This window comes from Aedes albopictus, chromosome 3 (genome assembly GCF_035046485.1).
Source record: "Aedes albopictus strain Foshan chromosome 3, AalbF5, whole genome shotgun sequence".
NCBI lineage: Eukaryota > Metazoa > Arthropoda > Insecta > Diptera > Culicidae > Aedes > Aedes albopictus.
In genome coordinates, this window is record NC_085138.1 from 291,353,885 (window position 1) to 291,367,593 (window position 13,709).

Consider the following 13,709-nt stretch of genomic DNA (forward strand, 5'->3'; position numbering starts at 1 on the left):
GGAGGAATTCTTGGAAGATTGTCTGGAGAAACTCCTCGCGGAAATCCTGGAAGAATTTGTCGAGGAATTTCTGAAGAAATTCATTGATGATTCCCTGAAGAAAATCCTTACGAAATGCCTGGAGAAAATCCTGGAAGAATCCCTGCTGAAATTTCTCGAGGAATTCCTGATAGAGTTCCGGGAGAAGCTCCTTCAGGATTTTCTGGATGAAGCCTTAAGGAAATTCATGGAAGAATTCTTGGAGGTAATTCTGAAGGAATTCGTGAAAGAGTTTCTCCTGGAACCCTTCCAGGAATTCTTCCAAGAATTCGTCGAGGAATGTCTCCAGGAATACCTCCAGTAATTCCTCCAAAAACCTCCTTCAGGAATTTCTCAAGGAACTCCCTCATAAATTCCTCCAAATGTTCCTTCAGAAATTCCTGCAGAAATACCCAGAAAATTTTCCAAAAAATTTCGTTTAGTAATTTATTCGGGACTCTCCATAAACCCCTCCAGAAATTCCTTCAGAGGCTTTCTGGAGGAATTCTGGCGGAAATTTCAAAAGGATTTTTGGAGGAATTCCTGGAGAAATTGCTGGAGGAGTTACTGAAGGAACTTTTGGAGAGGTTTATGAAGGATTTCAAAAGAATTACTGGAAGGTTTTTTTTTAACATTTTCTGAAGGAATCCCTGGCGGAGTTCCTGGTTGTATTTCTGCTGGAATTTCTGAAGAAACTTTTGGAGTAGTTTATGGAGGAATTCCTTGATAAATTGCTGAAGGAGGCTTTGGAGGAATTACTGGAGGTATTCCTGAGGGAATTCCTGGAGGAATTCCTAGAGGAATTCCTGGAGGAATTCCTAGAGGAATTCCTGAAGAAATTCCTGGAAGGGTAACAGGAGAAATTCCTTGTTGAATTCCTCCGGAATTACCTCCAGGAATTCTTCCAGGGATTGCTCCAGGAAATCATCCAGAAAATTTTCTAAAAACTTCTGCCACGGATCCCTCTAGAAAATCCTGAAGGAGCTCCAGAAAATCCAGAGAATTCCTCAGAAATTCCTACAGGGTTTCCTCAATGGATTCTTCCGGGATTTTTTCCAGGAATTTCTCCAGGATTTTCTTGGGGAATTCCTCCTAGGACTCACCCATGAATGTCTCCAGAAATTACTCAAAATATCCTCAAGATCTTCCTCCAGGAATTCCTTCAAAATTCTTCAAGAAGTTCCTCCAGACATTTCTATAGAAATTCATCAAAGATTCAGAATTTCCTCCAGGAATTCCTCCATAAAGTCCTCCAAATGTTGCTTCAGGAATTCCTCCAGGGATTGCTCCAGGAATTACTTTAAGGATTCCACCGGGTAATCATCTAGGAATTTCTGCCTGAATGCCTCCAAAACATCGTACAGGGATTCCTCCAGGAATTTCTCCAAGGATTCCTTAAAAATTCCTAGATGAATTTCTGCCGGTACTCTTCCAGGAATTCCTCGAGGAATTCTAACAGGGATTCCTTCATGGATTCCTCCAGAAATATCTCCAGGAATTTCTTCAGGAATTTATCCGTTGATTCATCCATGAAATTTTCCAGAAATTCTTTAAAAAAAATCCTACAGAAATTATACTAGGAATTCCTTCAGAAATTCTTCGAGGAGTTCCTCAAGGAAACCTCAAATATTTCTCCAGAAATTCCTTAAAGAATGCCTCCAGAAATTTCTCCAGTAATTCCTCCAGAAATTGTTCAAGAAATTCCTCCAAAAATTCCTAATAAAAATCCTTCAGGAATTTCTCTAGAAATACTTTAAGAAATTCCTCCAGATAATGCTTCAGAAAATCCTTTAGGAATTTCTGCCAAAATTCCTTCAAGATTTCGTCTACGGATTACTTCAGAAAATCCGAAAAAAAATCTCCCGGAAGTCTTCCAGGAAATTCTCTTGGCATTTCTCGAGAAATTCCTTTTGGCATTCCTCCTGGAATTTGTCCGGGATTTTTTTCAGGAATTTCTTCCGGAATTCCTCCATGGATCCATGAACATCTTCAGAAATTTCTCATCAATTCCTCTAGAAATTCATTCAGATGGGATTCTTTTTAAATAAAAAAAATTGTCATTTCTATCGAATATTCCAAGGTCCCCAGAACCTGTGCCAAGGTCACCGGGTGACCAGAGGCGATCAAAACCATTTTTCTTTGTTTTACTGGATTACGCGCGGTATTCTACGAAATTTGGGGTGTTGGTGGGATTTATTTGGAATCGAAAAATGGTTATTTCTACCGGAGATTCCAAAGTCCCCGGAACCTGTTCCGGGTGACCAGAATTGATCAAAATCATTTTCTTTATCTTACTGGATTACGCGCGGCATTTCGCGAAATTTGTGGTGTCGCATGATGGGATTGTTTTAGAATCGAAAAAAGCCCATTTCTACCGTAGATTCCAAGGCCACCGGATGAGCAGTTGACCTAATCAGGTCCGATCCGGCTGTTCGGGCTCTAAAGAAGTTGATCATCAATATTAATTTCTATTCCCGATCAGCCTAGATAGCCGTGTAGTGGCGGTAGCAGTTACCTCAACTGGCTAAGAATATCACTACGGATTGCCTAATCCGGTGGTAAAAGTCCACCAAACAAGCGACCCCTAATTCATGGTGTTAAGCGTACCGTGCCTAGGAATGAATGGTTAGGGGGGTCTAATAAAAACTTAACCGTGAACGGAGCCTGTGGAGTACCAGGGCACCCTCCACAGTATGTTGCCCTTACTGTGTTAAACGGAGCAATGACGCAGTGGACCTTATTTGTCTCCGGGATAATCGGCCACTTTTCTTACGTCTCAATTCCGAGGCTTAATAAAAGTGGGTAAATGAAATTTTTTTTATGGCAGGAATTAAGTTCGTACAGGTAAACCTTCATCACGCAAAAGGTGCTTCTGCTGTGTTGAGTCGAAGGTTTAAAACAGATGGACTGGAAGTGGCGCTTATTCAAGAGCCGTGGTCCAACAAACGAAAGATTCTTGGTGTTCTGACACAAAATAGTAAACTATTTTATGATGAGCAACAAGATTCTCCCAGAACCGCTGTCTTAGTACGCAAAACGTTAAAATGCTATCCTATTACAGAGTTTATCAGAAAGGACATTGTTGCGGTCATGGTAGAGGTACCAACCACTAGAGGTAAAACTGAGATCGCTGTGGCTTCAGCTTACTTTCCTGGTGATGTTCCTGAGGTACCTCCTCCTGAGATCGCATCATTTGTTCAATTCTGTAAAGAAAACAACAAATCGTTTATCATTGGCTGTGACGCCAATGCGCATCACACGGTTTGGGGTAGTACGGATATTAACAGTCGAGGTGAGTCACTATTAGAGTATCTGTCTTCCAACAATATAGACATTTGCAATAATGGTGATAAACCTACTTTCTCAAATGTAATCAGACAAGAGGTCTTGGATCTAACACTGTGCAATGCTGCAATCTTTGACAAGATCACAAACTGGCACGTGTCAGATGAGATTTCTCTATCTGATCATAAACACATAATCTTCAATTGGAGTGGTGGAGATTACTCTAGAACCGCATTTAGAAATCCCAGGAGGACAAACTGGGATCAATATGTAGAATTGTTGAATACGCATTCATTTACAATGGGAGAAACTATTGATTCAACCCAAAAGTTGGAATCATTTTCTCAAAGGGTAAATGAAAGTATCATCAATTCCTTTAACGGAAGTTGTCCCACCATACAATCGTCTTCTACTAGAGACGTGCCATGGTGGAACTTTAAACTGGATCGCCTTAGAAAATTTTCTCGTAAAATGTTCAATAGAGCGAAACAAACGGGAGATTGGACTCAGTACAGGAAAGCCCTGACTGAGTACAACAACGAAATACGAAAATCTAAAAGAAAGTCTTGGATGCTGACATGTGAAAACATAAACAGCACTCCTGTAGTTGCAAGACTACAGAAAACGCTCGCAAAAGATCATTCAAATGAATTGGGAAACCTGAAGGGCGACGATGGAGCTTTTACCAAAACTCCTCGTGAAACTTTGGATTTAATGATGGAAACCCATTTTCCGGGTTCGGTTCTAAGTGTGGATTCCAATGATACTATATCTCTGGAAGGTGAAGGATGTCCTAGTATAAACTCTTCGGAGTCAACTAGGACAATAAACACCACCTCAGATTTAGCTGATGAAATCTTCACGAAGGCCAGAGTGGAAAATGCAATTAGATCTTTTCAGCCTTTTAAATCTGCAGGAGTTGATGGAATATTTCCAGCACTGATTCAAAATGGAGAAGCGGTGTTGGTACCATCACTAATTGAGATGTTCAAGGCTAGTTTAAGATTGAATTACGTTCCATCAAAATGGAGACTTGTAAAAGTTATATTTATACCAAAAAAGGGGAAGCGAGACAAGACGCATCCCAAAGCATACAGGCCAATTAGTCTTTCTTCAGTTTTGTTGAAAACTATGGAAAAGGTTTTGAAGGATTTTATCAATTCTTCTTACATAAAAGACCATCCCCTATCTGACTTCCAGTTTGCTTATCAATCTGGTAAGTCAACGGTTACAGCACTTCATTCGCTAGTAACAAAAGTGGAAAAAACGTTTTCAGCAAAAGAAATAGCTCTATGCGCCTTTTTAGACATAGAAGGAGCATTTGATAATGCCTCCTATTCATCTATGAAGCGTGCCATGGAGAACAAAAACTTCGACCAATGTATCATACATTGGATTTATACTGTGCTTGCAAAAAGAGAAATCACCTCTGAGCTGGGAAGTTCTTCTATAACAGTAAGGGCAACGAAAGGTTGCCCTCAAGGAGGAGTCCTCTCACCACTATTGTGGTCCTTAGTTGTAGACGATCTTCTAAGAAGCTTGAAGGAAAAAGGTTTCGAAGTTGTGGGCTTTGCAGACGATATAGTCATAATAGTGAGAGGAAAGTATGACGAAACTGTTTCGGAGAGAATGCAAAGGGCCCTAAACTATACACATTCATGGTGTATTAAGGAGGGCCTTAGCATCAACCCGTCAAAAGTCGTAATTGTCCCTTTCACTAGGAGAAGGAAGATCAACCTAAAAGCTTTTCGGCTTGGAGGGATACAAATTCATCCTAGTGATCGAGTCAAATACTTAGGTTTGATACTGGATGCTAAACTGAACTGGAATGCTCAAATTGAGTCCGTGATCGGTAAGGCAACAAGTGCATTCTGGTTATGCTCCAAAACTATTGGCAGGAAGTGGGGCTTGAAACCAAAAATGATAATGTGGATTTATACTGCCATAATCCGCCCAAAAGTGACGTATGCTTCGTTTGTCTGGTGGCCAAAAACGAAAGAGGCTATCACACAAACAAAGCTTGCCAAAATTCAACGTCTTGCGTCCATTGCTGTTACAGGAGCGATGCGAAGCACACCATCAAAAGCTTTAGATGCGATTCTCAATCTGCTACCTTTGCACGAGTACGTGCAATTAGAAGCAGAAAAGGAATTGCTGAGACTTGAACGAGTTGAAAAATTTATGCCAGGTGATCTTGTAGGTCACCTGAGCATTTCACAATACTTCCAAAATAGGCCAGTAATGAAAATGATTAAAGACTGGATGAAACCTGTGGAGAACCATGATGTTCCTTACAAGTTGCACGAAACAACTCGTGCAGATTGGGAAGTCGGAGGTCCCACTGTTCGTCAAGGGTCAATCAAATTCTTCACAGATGGCTCAAAAGTTGGAATAAAAACGGGAGCGGGAATCTACGGCCCTGGAATAAAAATTTCAGTGGCGATGGGACACTATCCTACGGTGTTTCAAGCAGAGATTCTTGCTATTTTGAAATGCGCAAATATCTGCCTTGAGAGAAAATACAGATACGCAAATATTTGTATTTTCTCAGATAGTCAAGCTGCACTAAAAGCATTGTGCGCTTACAAATGTACTTCAAAGCTTGTCTGGGAATGCATTCTTTCACTGCGCAGGCTGTGCCAAGGGAATTCAGTAAACTTATACTGGGTTCCAGGTCACTGTGGCATTGAAGGAAATGAAATGGCAGACGAGCTTGCTAAAAGTGGTTCCAATTTACAGTTTGCTGGTCCAGAACCATTCTGTGGTATATCAAACTGTACAATTAAAATGGACCTGAAACGCTGGGCTGAGCAGAGGGTGATATCCAATTGGATGGACGTCAAAAATTGCAATCAGTCAAAACGATTTATAACACCAAATGCTTATAAAATCAAAAAGCTCTTAGAGCTCAACAAGAGAGCTCTATGTACATACACTGGCCTAGTAACTGGACACTGCCCGAGCAGGTATCACTTGAAAAATATTGGCCATATTCAGAGTGATATCTGTCGTTTCTGTAATACGGAACGTGAAACCTCGGAACATCTGCTTTGCAGTTGTGGTGCTTTATACACGCGCAGGCAAAGATTTCTAAATAGTGGTTGCTTGCAACCCAGTGAGATCTGGTCTGCAAAACCTGGGAAGGTCTTGGAGTTTATTAATTCCATTGCACCTGACTGGGAGACGACGCGTCGTGGCAGTAGCTGATTACTTGACACATGGTAATTAGCTGGCTAGATGCGAATATCAAAACGGGACATGCCACAAAAGTTCAGCCTATTGGACGCAGTGGCTTAATTTCCCCAACAGGGGAGGAAAAAAAAAAAAAAAAAAATCAGGTCCGAAATTACATGTATAGAATAATCTGTCACTAACAACGACAATAACATGCTGTTTTCCAGTCGAAATTATGATGATATGGTAATATTATGGATCATACCACACTTACTTGTAGATCCGCCCCGTAGAAAAGGGGGAGGGTCTTAGGAAGATCCCATTGGCGTATCTAGGATTTTTTCCTAGGGGGTGCCTAGGAGGTGCCAGTTTTATCGGTTTTCAGGTTGTGTTGCTTTTTTTTTGTAAAAGGAAATACCGATCCACCCTCAATTTTTTAGTATACACTCCCGTTCAAAAGTTTGGGGTCACCCCCTCAAAAACAGGTCATTTTTTTAGGCCCATATCTCCGCCAATTTGCGTCCGATTTCAAAACCCTAGGTTTCATTCAAAAGATAATAAGTCAAAGAAACTTTGAACATGATTTAAAAGAAATTTTTTCAAAAAAAATTGTATGTAAACTTAACCCAAAGTTGCCCAATTTTCTAAAAAATGAATATAAACTTACGGCAGTGTCGCTGGAAGTTGGGTCGACCAAATTTTAAAATGAGAGCGGTAATATAACCCATTTTCTATTAGCTATCAACTGCTTTTTACAGAACTTAGCTAAAAAATCTAGAAAAAAAAGTTATTAAGTAAATTAATCCTTGATGTCATCGACCAAAAGTTTGGGGTCACCCCTCAATATGATGTATCGGCCAAAAGTTTGGGGTCACTTTCGTAAGACATGGAAAAGTGTTTTGGTGATATCTTCGTCATCTATAGTTCAATTTTAATTATTTTTGGCTCATTTCAAAGACAATTAACTAAATTTACGTTTGATGTCTTCAACTTAACGTATTTAACGATTTTTGTATATAAAAATGTTATGTAAAGTTAGCACATTTTACCACGCTTCAAAAAATGAGGCAACTTTACGTTAAGTTTTAGTATGTAAATTTCAACAAATATGTGTGGTTCAATGTCTATGCAGTAAGTATCATTTATTTTGTTTCAAATAAGCCAAGAAGAATTAAAATTGAATGAAAGATGACAAAGATTTCAACAAATCACTTTTCCATGTTTTACGATAGTGACCCCAAACTTTTGGCCGATACAGCATTTTGAGGGGTGACCCCAAACTTTTGGTCGATGACATCAAGGATTAATTTACTTAATAACTTTTTTTCTAGATTTTTTAGCAAAGTTCTGTAAAAAGCAGTTGAAAGCTAATAGAAAATGGGTCATATTACCGCTCTCATCTTAAAATTTGGTCGACCCAACTTCCAGCGACACTGCCGTAAGTTTATATTCATTTTTTAGAAAATTTGGCAACTTTGGGTTAAGTTTACATACATTTTTTTTGAAAAAGTTTCTTTTAAATCATGTTCAAAGTTTCTTTGACTTATTATCTTTTGAATGAAACCTAGGGTTTTGAAATCGGACGCAAATTGGCGGAGATATGGGCCTAAAAAAATGACATGTTTTTGAGGGGGTGACCCCAAACTTTTGAACGGGAGTGTATATAATGATATACTGCGTCGCGGGAAAAATTAGCCCGCAAATTTTGACTTACGTAAACAACATTGTATCGAGTCTGGTTTGTACGTATAATACAAGAAATTTGTGTTTTCGGCAAAACATTCTTTCGGTAATTGCTCAGGGAATATTCCCGGCAATTTATTTGGAAATTGTTTTGCAATTTATCTCGATTCTTTTGCAAATTTTTCAGTAAATCCTTTGGATCCCCTTCGGCAATTTCTTTAAGAATTTATGTAGTAATATGTTTGGAATTTAATACGAAACAGCTGTCACGCATTCTTTAAAAATTTCATCGGAAATTCCATTAGGACTAGGAGTATTTTCGGCTTTTTTATTTCGTTGGCAAAACCATTTGAAATGTTTTCTCGGGAGTTCCTTCACCAATTTTTAGTAGTCTTTCAAGCTTTGTTTTGGTAATGTCAGCAATTCTATTGATATTTACTTTTTCCAATGCTCAAACCACTCTTCAGAAAATTCTTTTGAGAATTATTTTAGTGAAGCATTTAGTAATTCATTCGACAATGACTCTGGGAACTTCCTCACATTTTTTTTTTCATTTGACAGTCATTCTACTTTTTTTTTGTATTTTTGTCGATTTATTGGACTTTCATTATCAGCGTATGTTATCCGGTATTCCTTTGCCAATTCTATCAAAAACTCCTTCGGAAACTCTTTTATGAATCGCTTCTATAATTTTATTGAAAATTCTTTAGACAATTTCTTCTAGATTTTAGTAATTATGAGCGGAATTCCTGCAGCACATGATTTTGTAATACCTTCGGCAACTCCGATGTAACATGCATTGAATATTGATTTGGAAATATCATCAGCAATGCCTTGGGAAATTTTGGAAACTTCGATTATTACTTTGAGAACTACATCGGCAATTCCTATGGGAATTAATTCGGCAAATTTCTTCGAGATTTCCTTCGGAAATTTATTTGTAAAAGGAAAATCCTTGTAGCAGGGACTCTACGGCAATTATTTTCAGGAATTCTTACTATTTTTTGTCAGAAATTCCTTTGATAATTTGGAAAAATCCTTTGAGAATTTCTTAGATTTTTTTGTGGATGTTTGTGGAAATTCTTATAGAATATGTTTCAGCAATTTAATTTGAGCTTGGATTTGGGCAATTTCTTAAAAAAAACCTTAATATTTTCTTCAGGAATTCCTCTGGTAATTCTTATAAAAATCTTTTGGGAACTACTTTTAAGATATTTTAAAGGATTTTTTCCGGCAATTTCTTCGGGAATCTGTCAGAAAGTTTTTCGCGAATTTCAAAGGTTTTTCTTTGAGCAAGCCCAGTTGAGAATACCCGAATTCCCAGTTCAGCAATTTTCGTAAGTAGTGTAGAATTCGCAAACGTTAAAATACACGTAAATAAAAGTAAGAAAAATCGAAGGCAATAAAAATAAATACAATTAAATCTTGAATTAAATCCGGAGATGAACCAGCCATCGGCTGAATGTCTCGATAATAAAGATAATAATAATAATTGAATTAAATCATTTAAAAAAATACAAAAGTAATCACGATAAAATTGCCTGACAAATTTGCATAATAACTGAAAAATAAATTGCAGAAATAATTAGAGCCATTGAAATAGAAAAAAAAAATCCAATGAAAAAAGATTAAATTCCAGTGAAACTACCGCAGAAATTTTCAAAAAAAAAATCATGCCGAAGGAACTCTCAAAGAAATGGCCATACTGCAGTCTAACGAATACGGAGTCATGGGTTCTATTCCTAACGCGATTTTTTTTCACAAATTCATCTCTCAATTCGTCAATTAGCAACATTCTTTGCCTTCTAATTAATTACAAGTTTTTCCCGTATATTCCTATAGGGTTTCACTAGAGATTTCTTTAGTAATACCTCCTAGGATTTCACTGGAAATTTCAACATTTCCCGAAATTCGTTTAGGGATTCCTCTACATAGAGGTTTATATTGAGACTCTTTCAGCTGGTATTCTTTGAAGAAGGCCAAGAGGAGTTCCAGGAGTAAAACCACGATTAATTTTTAAGAGTAACCCATGAATCAAAATTCTAGAGCAATTCCTGGATGAGCCTTTTGAAAAATCCCTGGAAAAATCAAAGGCATTTCTGGAAGCATCCTAGGAAAACTGCCTAAAAGAATCCCAGCAAGAATGCCAGGAGAAAGGTATCGCAATAAGAATTTCTGGAGGAGACCTAGGAGGCATTCATGAAACATTAGAAGCAGCAGGAATCGCTTATGGAATCCCAGGAGGAGTTCCTGGATGAAAGCCAAGAGGAGTTCCTGGAGGAATCCAATGATAAATATTTGGAGAAATCCCAGGAAGTCCTGGGGAGTCCTAGGAGGAGTTTCTGGAAGAACCACAGCAGGAATAGCTTGAAAAATCCAGCTGAAATTCCTGGAGGAAAGCCAAGAGGAGTTCCTGGAGGAATCCCATGAGAAATTTATAAGGGAATCCTTGGATAAAATTTCCTGGAGGAATCACCGGAGAGCTTCTGAAGAAATCACAGAAAAAACACAGTAGGTATTCTTAGAAGGATTCTGGGAAGTATCATTATAGAAATCTCAGCAGAAATCTTAGGAGGAATTGCCCCAAAAAAATGACCACGTGGTTTATGGATAGCCCCTATCCAAAACGCCAAAACGTACAACAGGTATATATGTACACTGTGGTGCATAATTGATCGGACAAACGCCGATTTTCATACAAAATGGCCAAGTTTAAGATGCTGTAACTATGGTTTGCTTTGTTGGATTGAGCTCAATTTTTGACACGGAACTACAAATATGCTGAATTTTGTGTATACAAAGTATAAAATGTTTTCGTTCACAGGTCTGGGCGTGGCAAGGCGTTGAAAATATTGCAAAAGTGATCGGACAGCGGTACCCCTTTGATTTACACGCGTGCCGCTGTCCGATCACTTTTGCAATTTTTTCAACGCCTTGCCACGCCCAGACCTGTGAACGAAAACATTTTATACTTTGTATACACAAAATTCAGCATATTTGTAGTTCCGTGTCAAAAATTGAGCTCAATCCATCGAAGCAAACCATAGTTACAGCATCTCAAATTTGGCCATTTTGTATGAAAATCGGCGTTTGTCCGATCAATTATGCACCACAGTGTAAGTAGTTCCAGATGTGCTTAAGGTTCAACTCACAATTTATATGTATTGGTGAAAGCGCCTACTGACTTTACAGAGAGTAAACAAACACTCCTGCACGCGGATGTACAGATGAGGAAGGTTCGTTAGTGCATTTCATTTGTCTCTTTCCCATCTTCAACTTGTTCATCACGCTGTGCATATGACGCAAGAAATATGCACGCATAGGCAATGGAAGAATAAAAGAAACAGCAAATCAAGAAATGCCACACCGTGTGTGTGCACTACTTGGAAGTAAATACCGCGCCGGTTGGAAAGTGAAAAACGAGTTTGTGCAGTTTTCGCGATTGTGTGGCTATCGCCGCGGGCTTTTTCGTGATATAGTGAATATTATTCCATTTGTGAAGCCGGTAAAACATTTTACACTACGATTATGGAAGTAATTACGTTTCGAGAGGCAATAAAAAGTGAGACTGTACCCGGTAAGATAGTGCTAGTGAAATGGTGCGAGCTGGTGTGCGTTGGGGGGAATTTGGAAAGATAGCGCACAATTTATAAAATATCAGTTTTGCAGTGAAATATTGTGAAAATGTTGTGTTTTTTTGGTCTCAATGAAAAGGTAAGTGTCCGGAGCCAGCGTTGAAGCAAATTTTAAAATAACTCGATGTCAGATAGTAGTGAAAATTCGAGTATTTCTTCATCTTCAATTGAATACTCACACATGTGAGAAAATTTTGCAAGCATGTATTAGAAAATCCAAACTCATTTCCCACTTAAGCTATGTTCAAATGTGCCATTTATACATATTGGAGTTATTGTGTGCAGTTTAAATTTTAGATGACTGCAAAAACTCTAGGGGGTGCCAAATTTAGTCTAGGGGGTGCCAGGCAATGTGATATAAGGAAGGTGAAGAGATCGTTTTGTATCATACACGGCAGCGTACATGTAGTAGTGCATCGTTTGTGTTCACCCATAGCAACCCAAGTCATCTTGACGACGCTTGACGTCATACGGTTTGTTATGCCAATTTCTTTCAAGCGCTGGACTTTCATGTTTAACGCTAAAACAGATTCATACATAGTAGTAGATTTATAACCAATCGAAATTCAAACCTTACGTTTAAAACAAATATCTCGTCACGCTTCAAAAATATTAATTTATGCGTATCTTCAAACTGATTTGATCGCTGTACGATAATACTTGCAATTAAGTAAATATCTGAACTAGTATCTGAAATTTCAAAAAAAGGTGGAATGTCATTTGTAGAACCCGGTCATGTGCAAATTATGTTTAGCGTATTGCTATCGTTCTGGTTTCTAAGGGTGACCTAGATGTTGTTTCTAAAACGAAAATATGAAAAATTTGCACAACGCCGCTGAATACTTTAGCAGGTATTTAATTAATCGATTTTTGGCCAGTTTTGTTCATTGTAGATGCTAAATTTGCTTTATACTTTGCAGGAGGGTCCTGGAAATCCGGCGAATCTGTTCAACTAAAAAAATGTACGCGGAAATGTTGGCATTCATAGGATATTACCCACCGAAAGGGTGTTTCATGGTGGACATTGTGTGATGTGGTGAAGCGGATGAAACGTTTCTATAACGTGATGGCTGTGGTTTATGTCTTCAAAAGGCAAATAAATTGCTCAATAACATTCACTTCTAACTTTTACTCTTAGTGAAAAATCATTTCCGCCAGAAAATTGGTTATTTTTGAGGTTTTTCATTCCGGTCGTTCAGATGGCTTGAAGGAGAAATTATTGTTATTGTGCCTGTATGACGTCACCAACTTCCCCTCAATGTTTGTTGTCATTTGTCTCTTTACTAATACCATCAAACGATAGCTTCCTCCACACCTTACTTATATCACATTGGGTGCCAGGCACCCCTGGAACCCCCCTAGCTACGCCAATGGGAGATCCCCGTCAAATCGTTGTTAACCTTCTTCGTGCATTAGCTAAACTTCACCCCGCTGACGCAGTGCACGCTCAGTGTGCTTCTCTTTCTCTTCTTGGCGTAACGTCCTCATTGGGACAAAGCCTGCTTCTCAGCTTAGTGTTCTATGAGCACTTCCACAGTTATTAACTGAGAGCTTCCTCTGCCAATGACCATTTTGCATGCGTATATCGTGTGGCAGGCACGAAGATACTCTATGCCCAAGGAAGTCAAGGAAATTTCCTTTACGAAAAGATCCTGGACCGACCGGGAATCGAACCCGTCACCCTCAGCATGGTCAAGCTGAATACCCGTGCGTTTACCGCCTCGGCTATATGGGCCCTTAGATGCATCAGCGTGCTTGTCTGCGTCATAATGACCCCAATGCACGACTAGGATTAAGATACACTCTTCCCCTTGATTATACTTCAAACCAAATGTAATTTGGTGCCCTAGTTTCGGAGAACGAGTCATTTGAAGTCAAAAAGAATCGTCCCCGGTGGTTAAGGGTTAACGTATT

At 38.8% G+C, this 13,709-nt stretch overlaps 1 long non-coding RNA gene across 1 annotated transcript; it reads left to right on the top strand.

Annotated features, from left to right (window-relative positions):
* The first annotated feature begins 12,148 nt into the window (after positions 1-12,148).
* LOC134291346 (uncharacterized) lies at positions 12,149-12,913 on the top strand. The gene is made up of 2 exons (XR_009999040.1): positions 12,149-12,646; positions 12,716-12,913. It is a non-coding gene; the product is annotated as an uncharacterized LOC134291346 (long non-coding RNA).
* Positions 12,914-13,709: the final 796 nt, after the last annotated feature.